The following is a 22,830-nucleotide window of genomic DNA, read 5'->3' as shown; positions in this document are numbered from 1 at the left end:
CTTACTTTCTTGGTATAGCTGCTTTTAAATCTTTTTTTATATAGCATATCATAGATTATACCCTTCAAGATTTTTTCTGGACTTTATGTTGCCTGTAATAAGCCAGGAGGGAATCTTTTACCTTCCTGCTCCACAGCAAAAGTGACCCTATCTATAAGGCGAGTATAGGTGTCCGGGTCCCAAAGCTGACACGTGGTAAGCCACAGATTAAAGGGGAGAAGAAGGTCCCAATATACTTGAAACTGTTTGAAAGAGATCTTACACCGGTGAGTGTCTGGGAGACCGGCGAGAGCCCGAACTTGTGGGGCTTGCTTAGCAGATAGGATGTTACCCATTGCTAATGGCCTTTTGGAGCCGATAAGAAAAGGGGCCCTTACCTTGAGAGCGCGGCGATGGGAGCCGAGGTGCGCGGTGAGACGAGGGGTCGGAGCCGGTGGGGCTCCGACGGTGGTCGCGGGCCAAGAGAAGGCCCCGACGAGGGGAGGGCGGGACGATGAGCAGTGGAGCAAGGCAAAGGGGAGCAAGCGTGGAGGGGAGGAGGCAGAGGTGAAGGCAGGGGTGGAGGTGCTCAGGCACGCGCTCCTGAGAGTTTTATTGGCGCCTCTTAATCATAGCGGGTCGGTATAAGCCCCCGACATGGAAGGAGAAAGCCATCCAGCGATTCTCCCAGACCGCCGTGGATCATATGAGGTCACCAAGGTTCAGGAGCAGCAATGCAGAGCGAAAAGATAGGGGTGAGAAGAGAGGAGAGCGTAGGGCTATGGTAGGGTTACTTCAGACGTGCAAGCACGTGCTCCGGAGAAATCCAAGGCTCCTCTTAATCATAGCGGGTCGGTATAAGCCCCCGACATGGAAGGAGAAAGCCATCCAGCGATTCTCCCAGACCGCCGTGGATCGTATGAGGTAGCCAAGGCTCAGGTAGCAGCAATGTTGCACGAGAGAAGTCCCAAGGTGAGAAGAGTGGAGGGAGTAGGGCTGTGGTAGGATTACTTCAGACGTGCAAGCGCGCGCTCCCGAGAAATCCAAGGCTCCTCTTAATCATAGCGGGTCGGTATAAGCCCCCGACATGGAAGGAGAAAGCCATCCAGCGATTCTCCCAGACCGCCGTGGATCATATGAGGTAGCCAAGGCTCAGGTAGCAGCAATGTTGCACGAGAGAAGTCCCACGGTGAGAAGAGAGGAGGGGGGGGGCGCCAGGTTATGGAGTGAGGCTGTGGTGGAGTTGCCTTGCCCCACGTTGGGCGCCAACTGCGGCGGCTTGCTCAGTCGGTGGCGGTGGGGTTGCTCTGCCCCACGTTGTGCTGTGGTGGGCTTGCTTTGCCCCACGTTGGGCGCCAGCTGCGACGGTTTGCTCGGTCGGTAGAGGTGGGGTCTGGCTGCGGACGAGGGGTCGGTCCAGCTCTGGACGAGGGGTCGGTCCCGCTTGGGACGAGGGGTCGGTCCCACCTGGGACGAGGGGTCGGTCCGGCAGCAGACGAGGGATCGGTCTCACAAGGGTTTGCGCGGTTCGGCTGACGGGGTCGCCCGGCGAAGCTGGCGACGAAGGGGTCGCCCGGAGAAGCAGGCGACGAAGGGGTTGCCCGGAGAAGCAGGCGACGAACTGGGGACAAGGGAGGCCAGGCCCTTGTCGGGGGCTCTCAGGACTGGAGGGCGCACGGCAGAAGAACTACCGCAGAGACAAGGTAAACACGCAAGTCCACTTTATTGAGGGAGAGGCAACAGTTTTATAGGGGCTGGGGAAGGCTGATTGATCAAAGCCACGCCCTGTTCTGATTGGTTGCCGGCAAAAGGTCAGTGGGCGGTACTGGATGGGGGAGGGGTGGTGGTTAGGGATTGGCTGTCGCTGTTGCTGGGGGAAGGGGCAGGGTTTAGGGATTGGTGGCTGCTGTTGCTGGGGTGGAGGGCAGACTTGAGTTTCCCACCCACGCCTGGCTGTTGCTGCTGTCAGGGGAAGGGAAAAGGGCAGACTGGATTTTTCCACCCACACCTGGCTGTTGCTGCTGTCGGGGGAGGGGAAAAGGGCGGGCTGGATTTTTCCGCCCACGCCTGGCTGTTGCTGCTGTCGGGGGAAGGGAAAAGGGCAGACTGGATTTTTCCACCCACACCTGGCTGTTGCTGCTGTCGGGGGAGGGGAAAAGGGCGGGCTGGGTTTTTCCGCCCACACCTGGCTGTTGCTGCTGTCAGGGGAGGGGAAAAGGGCAGACTGGAATTTTCTGCCCTGCGCCTGCGCAGGGAGAAAGAAGGCATCGTGTGGCGCCATCCGGGAGGAGGGGCGGCCGCGGAAGCATGGCTGCCGAGAAGGGGAGACCCGAGGGCACTCTGCGCCCATGCTGAGCTTCCTTCAGGGGTGGCGGTGAGTTCAACCAGCCACCCTATTATGGGGGCAGCGGCTTGGCCTACCGCGGCTGCTCCCCCGCCAGGCCAGCAAACCACGCTTCAGCCCGAGGGGTGACCGCACCCAATATCTCTTTGTGGACAGTTATAGGTAGGTTTTTTAGTCACCATATAATTATAAGAAGGAAATAACGCCACTAAAGACTTAGTATTATTATTTTTGAAGATTATCATACTCCAATTTTTAACATATATACATGGAGGATGGTTACCAATGCATAGGGGTCGAGAATCAAATGGTAATATGAGATTATAGACTCTTCATCCTTCCTCATGGGACTTAATTGGTAATCTATTATCAGTTGGTTCTGGGAATATATGGGACTTATTCAAATAAATAGGAAAGGATGGATCTTTCCAGGGTAACACTCTGAGTAACGGGGGGTTAGGTATATAGGCCCAATAGGTGTAATTGCCCATGGCTTCCTCATTACTTACAATCACCATCATCAGAAGTTGAAGGAGACCCCATCTCTTCATTCCATGGTTTAATCCTCTTCACAGTAGCTGAATTTGCTCTCCATTTTCTGAAATACAAGAGCACAGCCTCACCCACATACTTTAATCCTGCCTTTTTTCCATTCATTGCTTAAAATATCTTTCCAGAATATTGGTTGATCTTCATTTCTAGTGTCCACTGTAGATGTTTGACATTTTCCAAAGTGACATTCTGCAGGTGTCAGTGAATTATAAACATTAAGAAAGTTTAAAGTAAATAAAGCTTTTGCCAACTGATGTTTTGGTGTTATAATACCATCATCTCTCCCTTTTTGTTTTAAAAGCATAATTTTTAGGGTATGATGGCTGTATTCAACTATGGCTTGACCTGTAGGATTGTAAGGAATACTAGTAACATGCTCAATAGCATACATAGAACAAAAGGAAGCAAAAGGCTTACTGGTGTAAGAAGGGCCATTATCAGTTTTAATTTTCAAGGAGCATCCCATCACAGCAAAAGCAGACCACAAATTGGAACGAACATGATGAAAACATTCACCACTTTGTGCAGTAACCCAGAAAAAATGAGAGTAAGTGTCAATACAGACATGGACATATTGTAATTTACCAAATGATGATATGTGAATAACATCCATCTGCCACAGTTGATTAGGAGCCAGGTCTCTGGGATTAGTTCCAGCCTGAAAAGGCACTGTGGCCAAGGGTGCACAGGTGGGATGGGTTTGCATAATCTCTTGAGCTTGATGTTTTGTCAATTGAGAAAATTTATGTCTAAGTCCCTTACTATTAATATGAGTCAATGCATGATATTTAGTTGCATCCTGCAAACATCCCACTAACAGATCAGCTTGGGCATTTTGGGTAGCTAGAGGATCAGGAAGGGAAGATTGAGACCGGATATGAATAATATATATGGGCTGACTTTGCCGAATGAGGGCTTGAAGGTCAGCAAAAAGTTGAGACAACTTATCAGTAATAAAAATATGAGCTGTTTCAATATGAGCTACAGTAAACACACATATTCCAAATCAGAGACAATATTCAAGGGCTCCTGAAACGTTTGTAAAACCTTAATGATGGCTGAAAGCTCTGTGCATTGAGCAGGTGAATAAGGAGTCTGCCAAAGCTGTTCCTTTTGAGAGGTAACGTATGCTGCTTTTCCATTACTACTACCATCAGTAAATACTGTACCTGCATTTTCAATAGGAACAGTTTTCACAATTTTTCGTACAATCCAAGTGGTTTTTAATAAGAACGTTAACAGTTTCGAAGTAGGATAATGATTATCAATAATGCCTTGAAAATTATTAATAGCAATTTGCCATTGAGGATTAGTTATATATAAGTGTTGAATTTCCTCATAAGAAAGATCACAAATAATCCTGTATGGATCAGAACCCTTTAATTGTAACAATCTAACATGGCCTTTTGCTAGGATGGAAATAATTTTTTGGAGATGTCTGCAATCTCTTTTGTTTATTATTAGATAAAAAAAAAAAAATCCATTCCAGTATACCTTCTTGCCAAAATAAAGCTGTAGGAGATTGAGGGGTTGAGAAAATAATTAAATCAATAGACTTGTCAGGTTCTATTTGTATTAATTGCCCTTGACAAATTTGATCCTCTATCAATGCCAGTTCTTTTTCAGCCTCTACAGACAATGTTCCAGGGCTATAAAGATCTGCATTCTTCCTGATAATGACTAGGTTTCCCACATTCAAAGCAATTTCCTTTCTTTCTCTCCTTCTTCAAGCTACCTTTAAAGGCTACGGCCAGGACCACCTTTTTACATTCACTGTTAGCCTGATCAAAAGCAAGCATTAACAAAATAACTCTCTTGCTTCTGGTATCTCAATCGTTTTCATCAAAATGTCAGTTAATCGGGCTACAAATTCCACATATGGTTCATTAACTCCCTGGATCACTTTAGCAAAAGATTGAGTAGGTTTTCCAGGTACACAAATCCGTTTCCAAGCTGCCAAACATGAATTGCACACTTGTGTTAGGGCCTGATCATTGTATTGGAGCTGTCTTTGAATTCCAGGCCAATCACCAATCCCCAATAATTGTTCAGCAAAAATAAGAAGGGGAGGATTCTGTACTGCGTTACAGATGCAATCATATTGGCCTCATCTGTCCACCAGGTTTTAAATTGCAGAAACCCAGCCGAGCTTAAAATAGTTCTAGCCAGCATGTCCCAATCCCAGGGGATAAGTTGGTCAGCTTGAGCCAGCACCTGCACTAAGCCAAAAGTGTAAGGACTATTAGTTCCAAACTGTGCACAACTTGTTTAAGTTCTTTCAGAATTTTAAGTGGCAGGGGTTCATGATGAAAATTACATCCTCCTTGAGGGTTATTTGCATCTGGGGAAACCTGTTGAATATTTACCATGAAAGCTGTTAGTGATTGCATTGCTTCAGGATCCTCCTGTCGAGATCCTTGCAGCAAACAATGCATTAAGGGAGTAGTTGGAACTGGATTAGGTACAAATACATTGTTAGTGTATGGCCTGGTGTCAATGGCATCAGTAAATATTCCCAGGGCTGTATGCATTGTAACCGGTGGGACCACTGGGGCTACATTACACAAATTAGGGTAAATGCTGGCTTTAGAAATATTCAATTTAGACATCTGCTTAGGCAGAAAGGGGTTAGTTTCTTTCTCATCAAGGGGCTCATCCTTGTCCTTGTCCTCTGTTTCCTCCCTGTCCTTACTCTGATGGCCCATGTCATGGGACTCCCTGGAAAAGATGGCAATTTCTTCCTCCTCTGCTTCAGACTGCAGTGGATCTAAGGCTGCTGCAATCTGTTGCCCTAAAGCCCACACCAACAGTGGTATAGTCTCTCCTTTTTGGTATGCTCTACATAGCACCTTCATTACCTGTTTCCACTTTTTAAGATTTAAAAGATTTTTTCCTGTGGCTGAAACCAATAACAGTGTTTTTGTACTAGAGCAAAAAGTTCAAGTAAATCAGCAGTTTTCACTGAGACACCAACAGTATTTAAAAGAGTTTTTCGTACCTGTGAATATTCTTCCAGACGTCCTGGTTGGTTTCCCATACCCTGATGCAAGCAGAAAACAAAATTAATTAAGATTCTTACCACTGTATTGTCAGACTCGAGTCACCTTTCAATGGATGCCTCAAACTTTCAGGAAGGTTTTCAGTTTCTGTGTTTCCAATACTGCCATGGAAGAATCTGCTGCAGTCACTGCTTTGGGCCCCATGTTGGGCACCAGATATTGGAGTCATGGACCCAAAGGGTATCAGGAATGAAAGACAAAGAGAGATTCACATCAGGGGATCTGAGAGCATTGAAGCCTCAAGCTCATCAGACAAATTTATTAATCTCAGGGGCCTCTTTATATACCCCAAGCAATCGTGAGAACCAGTAACTATTCTTGCTAACTATTCCTATTACCTCAACCTGTGTAACACAATGGATCAAATGCTATGATTATAATCCAAAGTACAAAATTTCAATGTTCTCTTATATTGTTGAGAAAGCATACCCATAAATCTTGTTGCCCAGGTTGTTCCATCCTACCTAGTTCTCCTTCCACCTGAATGTACACATCTCCTTGCTAGATTTATGACCTGCATGTATAGCTATGGAGACAGTATGACTCAGTGATCAAGGAAGTAATTTGCTTCCATGGAAACAACATGCCTTTGTTTCTCTCATGAGGGTTTTTATGTTGTAGTTTGATGCTGAAGCCTTAAGCTGGAGCCCTGGGAAGTAAGCTCACAGAGGAAAGAGAAGCCAGCACAGGGAAGAGAGGAATGCTGAGCCCAGGAAGAAGCAATCCCTTGGAAGAAAGGAACCTTGAACCCAGAGAGAAGCAAGACCCTGAAAGCGAGGAGCCCAGGAAGCCTGAACCCTTGCAGCCATCAAGCAGCCATCTTGCTCCAAATACACTTTTGTGAGGGAAGTAACTTATGCTTATGGCCTGGTATCTGCAAGCTCCTACCCCAAATAAATACCTTTTATAAAAGCCAACCAGTTTCTGGTATTTTGCATCAGCACCCCTTTGGCTGACTAATACACATGTTATGCAGAATATGGTTTTGTAGAGAAAATAAGAGAATAGTTCTTTCTTAAAGCAAAATCATTGGCTATTGAAAAATTTTTAAAAGAGAAAAATCCAGGATAAAACCTGAAAAAATAGGAAAGTTGCAAAGGGTTTGCAGAAAAAGAATTTTGTTTTTCATGGTTATTGCTGGATAAGACATAATGGGTTTTCCAATAAGATTTTTATAAACAGCATATACATGCAAATTTGATATTTGGTTTTTCCTGTTAAAATGACAGAATTTTCTGGGATTATTGTTCTGCTTTTAGTAGGTGATTGAAAGAAGTTTTATTTGCCTTATGAGTAACTGGCCTAGAAGGCATTTATTATGTTTCTTATCACAACAATCCACTGCCCTGCATGTAGTCTTTAACATGAATGCATTTTTTAAGAGAATCAGGTCATCTTCCTTTTTTAAAAAATATTTATTTATTTATTTAATCCTCTTCCTCTCCCCCCACTCTGCTATTTTTGCTGTGTATGTCCATTTACTGTGTGATCTTCTGCATCTATTTCTCTTTTGGTTTTCTCTTCTCATTTTTTTCTCCTCTAGGACTCAACAGTATTTGATCCTGGGGACCACTGATGTGGAGAGAGGTTTGATGTCAATTGTGCCACCTCAGTTCCTGGTCTCCATTATGCTTCACTTTGACACTCCCCTTCATCATTCTTTTGTTGCATCATCATCTTGCTGTGGTACTCACTTGCAAGGGCACTGGCTCACTCTACAGACATTGACTCACCATGTGGGCACTGGCTCATCATGTGAGGCATGCATCCTCTTCTTCTTTTTCACCAGGAGGTCCCAGGGATCAAACCCAGGTCCTCCTAAGGAAGCTCTATGACTTGAGGCACATCTGCTTCTCCTAAACTCCCTTTTAAAATATCTGTTTTTGTAAAGGATCATACTACCTCCAGAATATTGCTTTAATCTTTCATTGTCACTTTGGTTAAATAAGGAGCTGAGTCTTGTTCATGGTGACCTATGACCTTATTTCATATACATTATAAAACTCCTGGCAATTTTGACATCTTGCATTCCCTAAACAAAATCCTAAGTATATCTCCTTAATCAAAGATTTCTGCAGGGGTCCCAGAAAATAAAAAGTGTGGGAAACAATGGCATGTTGTTTCCATGGAAGCAAGTTACTTCCTTGACCACTGAGTCATGCTATCTCCATAGCTATACATGCAGGTCATAAATCTAGCAAGGAGATGTGTACATTCAGGTGGAACAAGGACTAGGTAGAATGGAACAACCTGGGCAACAAGATTTATGGGTATATTTTCTCAGCAATATAATAGAACATTGAAATTTTGTACTTTGGATTATAATCATAGCATTTGATCCATTGTGTTACACAGGTTGAAGTAATGGGAATAGTTAGGATAGTTGCTGGTTCTCACAATTGTTTGGAGTATATAAAGAGGCCCCTGAGATTAATAAATTTGTCTGATGAGCTTGAGGCTTCAATGCTCTCAGATCCCCTGATCTGAATCTCTCTTTGTCTTTCATTCCTGATACCCTTTGAGTTCGTGACTCTGAGAAAAAATAGTTAATTTTTTACCTTATGAGAATAGAAATTTTTAAAGTTGTTAGGATTATTTGATGTTGGGATTTGCATGGGATATGTTGTCAAATTAAAAAGAATTTTCTAATTTTCTGTTGGTAAATTTGAGTGGGTGAAGAAGTTATTCATATAAACATTTCAGAAATTATATGAAGTTCTTAGAGAGCTGTCAAGATCTTTACTGCTCATGATAGGCACTGGTGCAGATTTGGAAGGTATTAGACAAGAGTGCAGTATTATTTTTAATCATTCAAGTTATTCTTTATAAAATGCTCCATTCCACAAAATAACCAAGTTGCCTGGTCAGTTACAGTGTATTCTTCTGGTGCTCTTTTTATCTTCAGCAAATAAATAAATAAATAAATAAACTTTAAATGAGAAGTAAGTTTAGCATATTTGCTATGCTCCATCTGTCAACTTTACAACATTTGTAAAACTGAAAGTTCAAGAGATGTCAAATACCTTGCAAAGAGGACCCTTTAAACATCTTCAAATGGACTTTATACAATCTCTACAACCTCCAACTTTAATCTTATACCCAATTGCAATTAAAATTATCATTGCAAGTTTATGAAAATCAAAATATAACTATTAAAAGCCCTCACTGGAGACATGGGGAGTGTTGGAGATTTGGGCCTGAAGGGTATCGGGAATGAAAGAAAGATAAAAAGAAGAATGAAAGAAAGAGGAAGAAAGTGAGAGAGCTGTGATCAGGGGGTCTGTGAGTAGAGACTCATCAGACAACTTTATTGTTTACAAAGTGCTCTATATATACCCCAGTCTACATGAGAACAAGCAGCAACTTGCAGTTAACTATCAGCATTACTCATGGTCTAAGGAATTAAAAAAATCTTATCTCAAGGTACAAAGTCTAAGTGTTCAATTTACTACAAAATGTATGTGCTCATCTTTTCTTTCAGCCTTTAACAGCTTCCTCCTGTTTGCTTGGAACTCTTTCATACTGCATTCCTTACGTTGCAAGCATAGCTATGAAAACAGCATGCCTCTCGTAAGACCACTGTGCCTCAGTTTCCAAAATTTCCCTTTTTGTTTTATTATTTATTTATTATTTATTTATTTATTTATTTATTTATTTCCCCTTCCCCCCACCCCAGTTGTCTGTTCTCTGTGTCTATTTGCTGCATCTTCTTTGTCTGCTTCTGTTGTTGTCAGTGGCACTGGGAATCTGTGTTTCTTTTTGTTGCATCATCCTGTTGTGTCAGCTATTCCTAGGCAGGCTGTACTTTCTTTTGCACTGGGCATCTCTCCTTACGGGGCACACTCCTTGCACGTGGGGCTACCCTATGTGGGGGACACCCCTGCATGGCACAGCACTCCTTGTGCGCATCAGCACTGCACATGGGCCAGCTCCACATGGGTCAAGGAGGCCCGGGGCTTGAACCATGGACTTATCCATGTGGTAGAGAGACACCCTAATCACTGGACCAAGTCCACCCCCCCCTTTTTTGTTTTAGTTGAAGTGACCATGCCTGTCTTAGGACTCCTCTCGAGGGTCTTACTCATCATTGACTACCAGCCAAGCTCTTTGACTTGGGGAGATTATTGACGTGCTTTGGCTAGCACCAGATTATTTGCATGGCTGTTACACTTTGCAATTTTCTTTGAAAGCACTATCCAGCACAGGCAAGAATCATGAGCAACAGAACAAATATGTTTAGCCCTATTCCTAAAGCTGACAGGAAATGCTGTGATTTCCACCAATTAACTGGGTTAAATTTTGTACTATGTGAAATCATACTTGAGAAAATATCCTTATCATTTGCTTTATGAATTTGATTGAGACATCTCTAATATTTTCCTTTGTAATTCAATTATTTCCAGAGAGATATTACTTTTATGGCCTAATAAATGATTCTTAATTTTTCCATACTATATCTGATGAATTATATGCAAGCAGAGTTAAACAGAAATTACTTTCATTCCAATCACATCTCAACCCCTTTAACAAATTCAAATTATGCAATTGATTTCTAATATGTAACACAGCTGATTTCAAATCATTAACTCAATTATTTAACTACCCAGAATCTATATGCTTTTGACTATGGCACAAATCAGTAGCATTTTTATGCCAATTATGTATATTGTTGTGTTTGTACATTCATGTAAAGCTATCCCAGCAATAGCAGCAACTGTAAGGATACCAATCATTGCCAAATTGCTTATAAGAAGCAGTCCAATAAAGCGTCTCATCCATTTCAAGAATTCTTGTGCCATATGTAGCAGTAACTGACTTTCAGGAAATGACTGTGAAATTCCACATCATTCTCACAGGTATCCAGATGCCTTTTCTTCTTCTGGCCATCGCTATTGTTTCTTCATTGATGTTCACCTTTAGAGTGGAGCCTCTTTCGCCTTTTCTCAGATTTCAGTGGTAGGGCCCTGAATCTTCACAAAAGCATCTGTGTCAACAGTCCTAAAAGGGGTGTTAGTGGAGTGGGCAGGGACATGACAGTCACCTGTTAATACTAGCAGGTATCCCAGATGTTTTTTCATAATCTGAGACAACAGTCCATCATTTCTGTCTTGATTTTAGTATTTGCAATCCACCCCTGGAAAAGGATGGCAGTCTTTAGAGTGACCAGACACTATTTGGTTAAATCTTTCACTTTTAGCAGGACCTCCTATGCTGCACACAATTGCTTTTTTATATTGTACTTTTGTCCTCTTTCCAGAATTGTGATTAAAATCCAAGGGATACTTGTTTAGAGTTTTGCCTTTGCCACAAACTCCACCTACAGCCAATATTGGTGCTTGCCACACCCAATTCATAGACTAAGTTAATATCCACAATTTACTTTCCTTTTATTATTATTTAAAGCAGCTTGCTGGAGGTTTTCCTACTTCCATGAAGGACTTTTCCTAATTAATACATACAATGGTTTAATATTTGAGCTAAGTGAGGGATGAAAGATTTTTAGTATTCCAACCATATTACAAACTACATTAACATGAGAAAACATTGCACTTTATCAATTACAGCAGAGGTTATAGTTTTGTTTTACACAACTAAACAACATTGAAGAATTTATTAGAGTAGCAGGGACCTCACAGTCCATCCCAACTGTCTGCCCACCCCAGGCTCTCAAGGTAAGATACCATTGTTTCTGCTGTTTCTTTTAATTTTGAAAAAAGGATTACTTATTAACATAAAGTCATCAGTAGTGTTTTTTAGCCACAGATTTCTTCTGCACAGCCAGATTCTTTGCCACAAGGCCAGGGCAGATGGTTGGGCTATACACACAGCCTTGGGGAGGCACTGCAAAAGTCTATTGTTGGTTTTTCTACAGGTAGGAGAATGCAGGCTGGCTTGACTTGCCTAAGGAAATACTAAAGAAAGTCTTAGCACATGTTAAAACAAAGAGATAGTGGCATAGTTGGATATTAATTTTTTGCAACAAACTAGCAATATTTGGTACTGCTCCATACTACAATGGTATTACTTCAATTTATGATAAGAAGTTGTTTCTATGACACACATCTTTTTATATTAATTAAAGCCATAATTAATCATATTGTACTTTTGTTTAATATTATGTTGAAATGTTGGTAAATTTATACACTCTTAAGCATTCATATGAAACTTTTATTCATACAACTTTAGTTAATGGGGTTTTAAAATCCTGTTAATTTTATAACACTTTTAAACACCTTCCATTCAATTTATAACATATTAAATGAACTCGACTATTACTTTAATTTTTCTTTCAAGGTAAAAGAACAAATCTCTTGTAATTAGTTTGGAATAAAAAGCTACTTTTCAGGATTTGATTTTGAGAAAGCAGGTTTGAAAATTAATTTCATTTAAAAGAGATAAACCATTTTTTCCTTTGAACACTGAGGAAATGATGAGATTAAAGCACAAGAAGCTATTTTGATAAAACAGACTTTGTATACTGATTATTCAAGATGAAAACTTTTCCTAAACTTTTACCAAAACAGGCTAATGACTTGAGAGACTTTGAGAAGGAAGAAAATTTTAACTTTGCATTAATATACTACTTGATACTAAACTTTTTAAAACTTTATAGACAGACCCATCAAATCTTGCTTAACTTTAATCATAAAAATTTATTTTCCATGAACCTTCTACACTTTCAGTATTCATTCAGGTTTTGTCACACATTTTACTCTTTCTTAATAATCATTTTTCTTAGGACAAAATCATGTCCTGTTTCCTTAACAATAAAAACACATTCCATATATCCCACAAAACAATTTTGGAAACTGTTTTCTGGCAAACTTTTTCCAAAATATAATTACTATAAACACTAAACAAACTTGTTAAAATAATGAATTTTTTTTCACTTTAAATACTTAGTAGCATGTAATACCAGAAATAGTCTTTTAGAAGCAAGTTGGCAGGGGAGGCTGGCTGCCAACAAGTTTTTTTTGTTATAAAATTACCTTTTATTTATTATTATTATCAATTCAGGTTTTGGTTAATAATGACTTTTTGGAATTATCCATTTAAGTATCTTAATTTAAACAATGCTTTGTTAAACTTCTTGTAATTATTTGTAATGATAAAGACTATAATTATATCATTTTAAGACAAATTTTACCTTCACTGAACACATTCTCTTACCCAAAGTTATTACAGTACACTTTTAACTTACCACATGCATTCAAGTTCCATTCTGCATATGTTCATTCTGCTTTTATGAAGACCAGCTGTCTTATTTTAGGACAAAATACACTTTTTTAAACAAATGTATGAACTTTTAGTTAGCACTTCTACAAACTTTTACTTTTCAAAATATTTATTCAAGTTTTACATCCTTTATTTTGTGAATAAAAATAAACTATTCGTTTCAACTTAGGCAAGAACCATTTTTTAGGAAGAGTCATAGTAGTTTCATTAATTAAGACTTACAATTTTTTTTATCATTGTAGAGATCCCATTAACATTTAAGCTTAAGTATTAATATAAGCACTTATTTAATAATTGGCCATTTGAATTGAACTCAGAAATTTTTAGGTGGTGGACTTGGCCCAGTGGTTAGGGCATCTACCCTACCACATGGGAGGCCCATGGTGCAAACCCCGGGCCTCCTTGACCCATGTGGAGCTGGCCCAGGTGCAATGCTGATGTACTCAAGGAGTGCCATGCCACACAGGGGTGTCCCCCATGTAGGGGAACCCCACACACAAAGAGTGTGCCCCATAAGGAGAGCCACCCAGTGTGAAAGAAAGTGCAGCCTGCCCACGAATGGTGTCACAAACATGGAGAGCTGACACAACAAAATGATGCAACAAAAAGAAACACAGATTCCCAGTGCCGCTGACAACAACAGAAGTGGACAAAGAAGATGCATCAAAATAGACACAGAGAGGAGACAATTGGGGTGGGGGAGGGATGGGAGAGAAATAAATAAATAAATCTTTTTAAAAAAGAAATTTTTATTTATTAATTTATATGACCATCCAGAGGTATCAAAATATACACTGACATTGAACAAACAGACAAATACAAAACAATTACAACATATTAACAGAAATTCTTACTTTCTTACTCTTTTGGTATAGCTGTTTTTAAGTTCTCCATCATAGCACATCTTAGGTTTTACTGTTTTTAAGATTTTTTCTGGAATCCATTTTGCCTGTAACATGCAAGCTTGTGCTTGGAAATATTTTTCTTAGTTATCAGCAATCAGTTAAGGTAACTTGAGCAGCATAAATGTAGTTAAACTCTTATTTAGCAGTTTAGAACACACATTTCTTGGATTACTACTCTGTAAGACTATATGGGGACTTGAAGTTCAGGAGTAAACTACTGATTTAATCCCAAAAATTCCTTTTAACTCCTTGATAAAAATTTTGTCCTGGTTTTGTTATTTTGGTTAAATAGGCCCAATCAGAATTAGCATGGAAACAAAACAGAACACTACTATTGCTATGTTTATCTCCTTTTCCAGTAGTTTAATTCTATTAACACCCACTAGCCCACAACTACATTATTATGTAGACAGCAGGGGGTTTACAGAGTTCCTGCCAGAATAATTTCCTTATCTTAGTTAACACTTTAACAGAGAGTTTTCTTACAAGACTGATTTCACTAACAAGGACTTTATTTAGTATTTTTACCTGTTTTAAATCTTTCCATAGTTTAAAAGGTATTGGTTATTGATGGAACTCAGCAACTCCCTGACGATTATTAGCATCTCATGGAGTTGGTCATGATATAACCAGAAAAGCTGATAAGAATTTAATGGCCTCTGGATCCCCTTGCCAAGATCCTTGCAATAAACAGGACATCAAGGGTGTTTGAGGAGTGAGGTTGGAAACAATTATCTTTTTTTTTTTATCATACAGCAATGGTTTTTTTTGTCTTTATTTATTTTTTTAATATTACATTGAAAACATATGAGGTCCCCATTATACACCTACCCCCCTCAGCCCACTCCACCCCCCATAGCAACAATCTTCTCCATCATCATGAGACATTCATTGTATTTGGTGAATACATCTCTGAGCACTGCTGCACCTCATGGTCAAAGGACCACATCATAGGCCACACTCTTCCATGTTCCATCCAGTGGGACGTGGGAGGATATACAATGTCTGGTAACTGTCCCTGCAGCATCACCCAGGACAACTCCAAGTCCCAAAAATGCCTCCACATCTCATCTCTTCCTCCCATTCCCAACTCCCAGAAGCCACCATGACCACTTTCTCTGCACCAATGCCACATTTTCTTCGATTACTAATCACAATACCTTATGAAAAGAACATCCTGTGAACCTTGGAATGGTTGTGCTCACTCCACATCTATATCCAGAGGGGGCTTAGATTCCACATGGATGCTGGATGCAATCCTCCTGCTTTCAGTTGTAGGCACTCTTGGCTCTGGTGTGGTGGCTGACCTTCAACTCCATGTTAGCTGAGTGGGGTAACTCCAATAAAACAGAGTGTAGGAGATGAAGTCTATTGAGGCTCAGGGCCTGGCTATCATATGGTCAGTCCAGAGATTCAGGTCCCCTGGGTATATATTAAACCCCAGCATCAACTACAGTTCTGGTAAAAGTAACAGGAGAGGCTTGTGAAAAAACAAGCTGATGAGTCCAGCTCCATCACACAGAAACACAAACTCCAAAGAAGGGCAAATTGACATGGCACTGAACTCCATCTGCCATAACCACAGAACCTGTGGGTCTCCATAGCCCTCAGAACTAATACCCAGGGTCGTATCTACTTTATCTGTCTCTGGGACTCTGCTCAGGTGTGCATAAGGGCAACCCCTCTGATAACCTCCCAGCTTTTTTTGGAGACTCATAGCTATACAAACTCATTTGTCCTTTCCATTTACCCCTTGATTCAGGACAAAAAGCATTTTTAACTCCTGGTATTATACATAAACTGAGATATTCTGCTGGTCCGAGTTGACCCTTGTATTCAAGGTCATTTTCTAATTACATCATCAGCTGGTACTTGGTAGTAATTCCTTGGTGCCAGGGAGGCTAATCCCTGGGAGTCATGTCCCACATTGGGGGGAAGGCAAAGCATTTACATGCTGAATTTGGCTTCAAGACTGGCCACATTTGAGCAACACGGAGGCTCTCAGGAGGTAACTCTTAGGCACACTGCTGCTCTAGGCCTTGTTCTTATTTCAGGTGCACAGGCTCACAAGCATAGTCATTAGTATCAAGGGCTCATGGTTGGACTTTCATTCTGTTCTGGTCTTTGCCATTGCACTTGGGGGGTTGTTGCTGTTCCTTTAGGGACTGTGATAGAGCTCCCCTGGCTAGGAAACCAGCACTCCCTCAGTTGTTGTTTTTAGTTGTATTCACTATGAAAATATCCAAATATTTTTATGTACCCTGGATATATGCCCTGAAAAACTCCCTGCCAACAGTGTCCCCTGTCAATAACATCCCACACCAGTATTCTTCCCCGTCATTGGTGAACCTCTCTGTGATCCAAACCTTCCTGAAAAGTGAAGCCCAATATATTGCCAGGTTCCCTTAATAGTAAAATGGAATATAGCAATGAGTTAAAGGATAGATACAGAATACATATTAATTTGGAAAAATTACAGTAAAAATAAATTGGGGTATCAAAAAATTTAAAAATGCAAAAGGTTTTTTTCAGATGTTTTGCCTTCCCTCACTACAATAAGTTTTGCCCTGAATGCAAATTGGCAAGGCAACTACTTCCGTTTTTTCCTCAGTGTCTACATCCTATCTTTTTCTTTTCTTTTTTCTAATTATTAAGCTTATCTTCACAAGAGTTTTAGATCAGAGTAATTCATATATACAATATACAATACTCCCACATATCCAACATAAAATGTTTTCCCTTCCACAGCAATAATCTTTTTACATATTCATACTATATTTACTGAAATTGATATACAGATATTGAGAGAATAGCTTTTAAACAAGGTCACATTTGTGTTTACTTTGTGGTTTATATTTTAGACTATACAATTTTCTAAGTGTTTAGTTATCTTATATTTTACATTATGATTTGCATTTTAGCCTATCAGCCCCTGTATATTTTTGGTGTAATTTTACATATCTTATATCCATCCTTGCGTACTGTTGTGAAACACTTCTATTGCCCACACAGTTACATTGGTTCCATCTGTTCAATACCTCTTCCCCCCCCACTTAGGGCCCATAGTGACAGTCAATCTTCATTGCTTGAAGGGCCATGTTCAGAGATACTTGCAACAGTGTTGAGGGCTTGACATACTCAACTGCCCTAATGTCCTGGGAGCCACCATTTCTCTCGAGAGATACAATTCCCTCTATTTGAGGGCATCAGTCCTCCCCAGGATGTGGGTATACCTTCTCTCTCATTATATGGGTCTCTATCCAGTGATATAACCCACTATGGCAAAATGAGTATTCACATATTCCCTAGGAACCTGTCCTGTGTCAGATTATCCCCTTTAAGCATCTTAAACAGGTAACTTTCCTTATTATATTTTTGAAAAGGTTTTCTCAGCATTATACTCTCAGTCAAAAACCTGATAATCTCCTATGCTCGTATGTTGCCCCATCCTCCCCCCAATTTCTTGGGCAATATTACCCATCGTCCCATCCCTACCCCCTCAAGCTTGCAAAGCCCCACCCAAAGGTAAACATATGCCCCCGTTTTATCTCTTCTTTGTACAAATACTTACCTTCAGCTTATCATACATTTCACTCATGTAGATGTCAGCTTATATCCTTCCTCTACCCCCTGATTTCCTGTAAGCCTATCATCCAGTCTCTAGCTCTCTGAGGCAGCCTGGTTTACTTATTTCATATCATTGAGGTCATGCAGTATTTGCCCTTCAATGCCTGGGTTGCTTCACTCAACATAAGGTTCTCAAGATTCATCCATGTTATCACGTGTGTTTGTAGTGTATTTGTTCTTAAAGTCGAGTAGTATTCCATTGTATGTATATACCACATTTTATTTATCCATTCATCTGTTGATGGGCACTTGGGTTGATTCCAACTTTTGGCAATAGTGAACAATGCTACTATGAACATTGGTGTGCATATATCACTTTGTGTCCTTGTTTTCAGTTCTATTGGGTATATACCCAGCAGTGGAATTGCTGGGTCATATGGCAAATCTATGGTTAGTTTTTTGAGAATCCAACAAACTGTCCTCCAGAATGGCTGGATCCTTCTGCATTCCCACAAGCAGTGGATGAGTGTTCCCATTTCTCCTCATCCTCTACAGCATTTGTATTCTTCTGTTTTTTACATAGCTGCCAATCTTATGGGAGTAAGATGGTATCTCATTGTAGTTTTGATTTGCAATTTCCTGATAGCTAGAGATTTGGAACATTTTTTATGTGCTTTTTAGTCATTTGTATTTCTTCTTTGGAGAAGTGTCTGTTGAAATCTTTTTCCCATTTTTTAAATGGGTTGTTTATCTTTTTATTTTCAAGATATAGGAGTTCTTTATATATATAAGTTATAAGTCTCTTATCTGATATATGGTTACGAAATATTTTCTCGCATTGAGTAGGCTCCCTTTTTACTTTCTTGACATACTCCTTTGAGGTGCAGAAGGCTTTAATTTTGAGGAAGTCCCACTTATCTATTTATTCTTTTGCTGCTTGTCCTTTTGGTGTGAAGTTCATGAAGCAATTTCCTATTAAAAGTTTCTGTAGATGCTTCCCTACACTGCTGTTCAAAGTCTTTATGGTCTTGGCTCTTATATTTAGGTCTTTGATCCATCTTCAGTTGATTTTTGTATAGGGTGTGAGATGGTAATCCTCTTTAACTCTTCTACATATGGATACCCAGTTCTCCAGGCACCATTTGTTGAATAGGCCATTCTCTCCCAGTTGAGAGTGTTTGGTGGCTTTATCAAATATTATATGACTATATATATGAGGATCTATATCAGAACTCTCAATTCATTTCCATTGGTCTGTGTGTCTCTCCTTGTGCCAATACCATGCTGTTTTCACCACTGTAGCTTTGTAGTATGTTTTGAAGTCAGGAAGTGTGATTCCTCCTATTTCATTTTTCTTTTTCAATATGTCTTTGGCTAGTTGAGGCCTCTTTCCTTTCCAAATAAATTTCATAGCTAGTTTTTCTAGTTCCTTAAAGAATGCTGTGTTGATTTTTATTGGGATTGCATTGAATGTGTAGATCAGTTTTGGTAGGATAGACATCTTGATAATATTTAGTCTTCCTATCCATGAATAGGCAATATTCTTCCATTTATTTAGGTCTTCTTTGATTTCCTTGAACAGTCTTGTGTAGTTCTCTGTGAATAAGTTTTTTACATCTTTAGTTAAATTTATTCCTAGGTACTTGATTTCTTATTTACTATTTTAAATGGTACTTGCTTCTTGATTTCCTCCTGAGCTTGCTCATTATTGGTGTGTAGGAATGCTACTGATTTTTGTGCATTGATCTTATAACCTGCAACTTTACTAAACTCATTTATGAGTTCTAGAAGCTTTGTTGTAGACCTCTCAGGGTTTTCTATGTGTAGGATCATGTCATCTGAAAATAATGAAATTTTGATTTCTTTCCAATTTGAATGCTTTTTGTATCTGGTTCTTGCCTCAGTGCTCGAGCAAGTTCTTCTAAGACAGTGTTAAATAGAAGGGGTGAGAGTGGACATCCTTGTCTTTTTCCTGATCTTAGAAGGAAGGATTTTAGGATTTCACCATTGTAAATGATGTTGGCTGTGGGTTTTTCAAATATACTCTTCATCATGTTCAAAAAATTTCCTTGTATTCCAGTCTTTTGGAGTGTTTTTATCAAGAAAGTGTGCTGTATTTTGTCAAATGCTTTTTCTGCATCTATAGATATAATCATGTGACTTTTTTCCTTAAATCTGTTTATATCATGTATTAGATTGATTTTCTTATGTTGAACCATCCTTTTGTACCCAGAATCAACCCCACTTGACCATGGTGTATAATTCGTTTAATGTCTTGTTGAATACGGTTTCCAAGTTTTTTTTTTTTTTTTTTAATTTCCATACAAAAAACTTTAATTGAAATGCCTGTATAAAAAAATAGGATCTTCCGTACGTTTCACACTTCCGAAATGAGAGAAACCCCCACCCACGGTGCCTATCACCGGGGCACAGACGCCCAGCTGCTAAAATAAATTAAAGGCTCGAGGCTCTGTCCCCTCCCCAGCTCCCAGAGCCAACAAGCAGACTGTACAAGATCAATAATTTAAAACCCGCCACCCCCCCCCCCCCCCCCGGCGTGGCACACGGCAGAGGCACCCGCTCCTGTCCAGTCAGCCGTGCAGACGCGCGCACACCAAGTACAGCCCCCAGGCCTGCGGGCCGCCGCCGCGCCAGCCACCCTCCCTCCCGCACCCAGGGACCCGAGGGGCGCTGCTCGGGGAGCAGCCTCAACAAATAAATTAAACCAATAAATAGCCCGGGCGCCCTCCGCAAGGACCACACCACAAATACGGGCAGCGGGCGCTGCAGGGGCCTCGCGTTGCATTGCTTGTGCGAAGCACACCCCGACAGCCAGCTCGAGGGCGCGGCCCGGCCCCGGGGGGTGCAGTGACAGCCCACACAGGTCACGTGGGGTCGCCGAGGCCGGGCCGGGGACGACCCCCTGCCCCTCAGCCTAGCCGTCTTTGGACAGACGGAGCTTGAAACGCCAAGTCCCGTGGAGCAGCGTTTGAAAAGGCACTCAAAGCAAGGGAAACCGAGGCCACTGCTGCCCGCAGGCCGGACACAGCCCGCAGAGGGCCAGGCCAGGCGGGCCGCGCACCCCTGCGGCCTCACAAGCTCTCGCTGCTGGAGGTGGTGCTGGAGCCGTCGTCGGGGTGCAGGGCGCAGAGCCGCAGGTCGCAGCTCTCCAGGGCGCCCCCGTCTGCTCCCAGCACCCAGGGGTGGGCGGCAATCTGGTCGAGGGTGGGCCGCTCGGAGGGCCGCAGAGACAGACACCACTCTATGAGCTGCTGGCACTCTGGGGAGACCCTCCTCCGGAAAAAGAGGCGGCCGTGAAGGATCTCGTCGTCCCGCTCGAAGGGGACGTCCCCGCAGACCATGTCGTACAGCAGCACGCCCAGGGACCACACGGTGGCCGAGCGCCCGTGGTAGCGATGGCAGCGGATCCACTCCGGGGGGCTGTACACCCTGGTGCCATCGAAATCAGTGTAGACCGTGTCCTTGAGCAGCGCGCCCGAGCCGAAGTCGATGAGTTTGAGCTCGCCCGAGCGCAGGTCCACCAGCAGGTTCTCGTCCTTGATGTCGCGGTGCACCACCCGGCAGCCGTGGCAGTGGCGCACGGCGGCCAGCACCTGCGCGAAGAAGCGGCGCGCCAGCGGCTCGTCGAGCGCGCCCCGCTCCGTGATGAAGTCGAAGAGGTCCTGCGCCGGCTCGGGCCGCTCCAGCACCAGCAGGAAGCCGTCGGGCCGCTCGAACCAGTCGAGCAGGCGGACGACGCCGCGCGCGCCGCCCGCCGCGCCCACCTTGCGCAGCAGCACCACCTCGAGGGGCACGGTCGCGCCGCCGACGCTGCCCCACTCGGTCACTCGCTCCCTCACCACGTGCTTCACGGCGACCGGGAGCCCGTCGGCGAGGCGGCTGCCCGCGTAGACGGTGCCGAAGCCGCCGCTGCCCAGCACGGCGCCGACCTGGTACGCCTTCTCGAAACTCTCCTTCTCCGCCTTGGCGGGCTGCAGGATCTTCACCGGGAGGTGGTCCACGCCGCCGGGCCCGCAGAGGTGCGCCAGCGAGCCGAACTTGGAGAGCAGCATCGCGGGCGGCGGGGCGGGCCCGGCTCCCCGCCTCGGCGCGCAGGCGGCGCCCCCGAGCCCCGGGCGCACGGCGGGCGGCGCGGGCGGGCGGGGGGCCCCGCGGGGGTCGGCCTCCGAGCGCCGAGACCCGCCGGCGCGCTCGGGGCGGGGGCCGTCGCGCGGCGCAGTCCGCCTGGGTCGAGCCGCGGAGCCGCGCAGTCGCCGAGCCGCTCACACCGGTTTCCAAGTATTTTGTTGAGGATTTTTGCATCTAGGTTCATTAGAGAAATTGGTCTGTAATTTTCCTTTCTTTACTTGTCTTTGTTTGGCTTTGGTAGTAGGGTAATGTTGGCATCATAGAATGAGTTAGGCAATATTCCTTCTGTTTCGACTTTTTGGAAGTATTTCAGCAGGATTGGTGTTAGTTCTTTCTGGAATGTTTTGTAGAATTCACCTGTGAAGCCATCTGGCCCTGGGCTCTTCTTAGTTGGGAGGTTTTTAATGACTGATTCTATCTCTTTACTTGTGATTGGTTTGTTGAGATCATCAATTTCTTCTTTCATCAATATAGGCTGCTTATGTGTTTCTAGGAATTTGTCCATTTCCTCTGAATCATCATTTTTGTTGGAATATAGTTTTTCAAAGTATCCTCTTATGATAGTCTTTATTTCTGTCGGGTCAGTGGTGATATCTCCCTTCTCATTTCTTATTTTGTGTATTCACATCTTCTGTCTTTTTTTCTTTGTTTGTCTAGCTAAGGGTTTGTCAATTTTATTGATCTTCTCAAAGAACCATCTCTTGGTTTTATCTTTTCAAGTGCTTTCTTATTTTCTATTTCATTTAGTTCTGCTCTTATCTTTGTTGTTTCTTTCTTTCTTCTTCCTGTGGGGTTACTTTGTTTTTTTTTTTACTAATTCCTCCAAATGTGCAGCTAGTTCTTCAATTTTAGCTCTTTCTTCTTTTTTGATGTATGAATTTATGGCTATAAATTTCCCTCTCAGTACTACTTTTGCTGCATCCCATAAGTTTTGGTATGTTGTGTTATCATTTCCATTAGTTTCAAGGTAGTTATTAATTTCTTTTGAGATTCCTCTTTGACCCACTGTTTTTCTATGAGTGTGTTGTTTAATTTCCAT

The 22,830-nt window shown here is 42.3% G+C and overlaps 1 pseudogene; it reads right to left on the bottom strand.

The window, feature by feature from the left end:
- Positions 1-20,267: 20,267 nt before the first annotated feature.
- LOC131276551 (serine/threonine-protein kinase pim-3 pseudogene) lies at positions 20,268-21,915 on the bottom strand (annotated as a pseudogene).
- Between the last annotated feature and the right edge of the window lie 915 nt (positions 21,916-22,830).

This window comes from Dasypus novemcinctus, chromosome 29 (assembly GCF_030445035.2).
Source record: "Dasypus novemcinctus isolate mDasNov1 chromosome 29, mDasNov1.1.hap2, whole genome shotgun sequence".
Lineage (NCBI taxonomy): Eukaryota > Metazoa > Chordata > Mammalia > Cingulata > Dasypodidae > Dasypus > Dasypus novemcinctus.
Note: the sequence above shows the minus strand (reverse complement) of the source record. Positions and strands in the feature narration are given on the sequence as shown.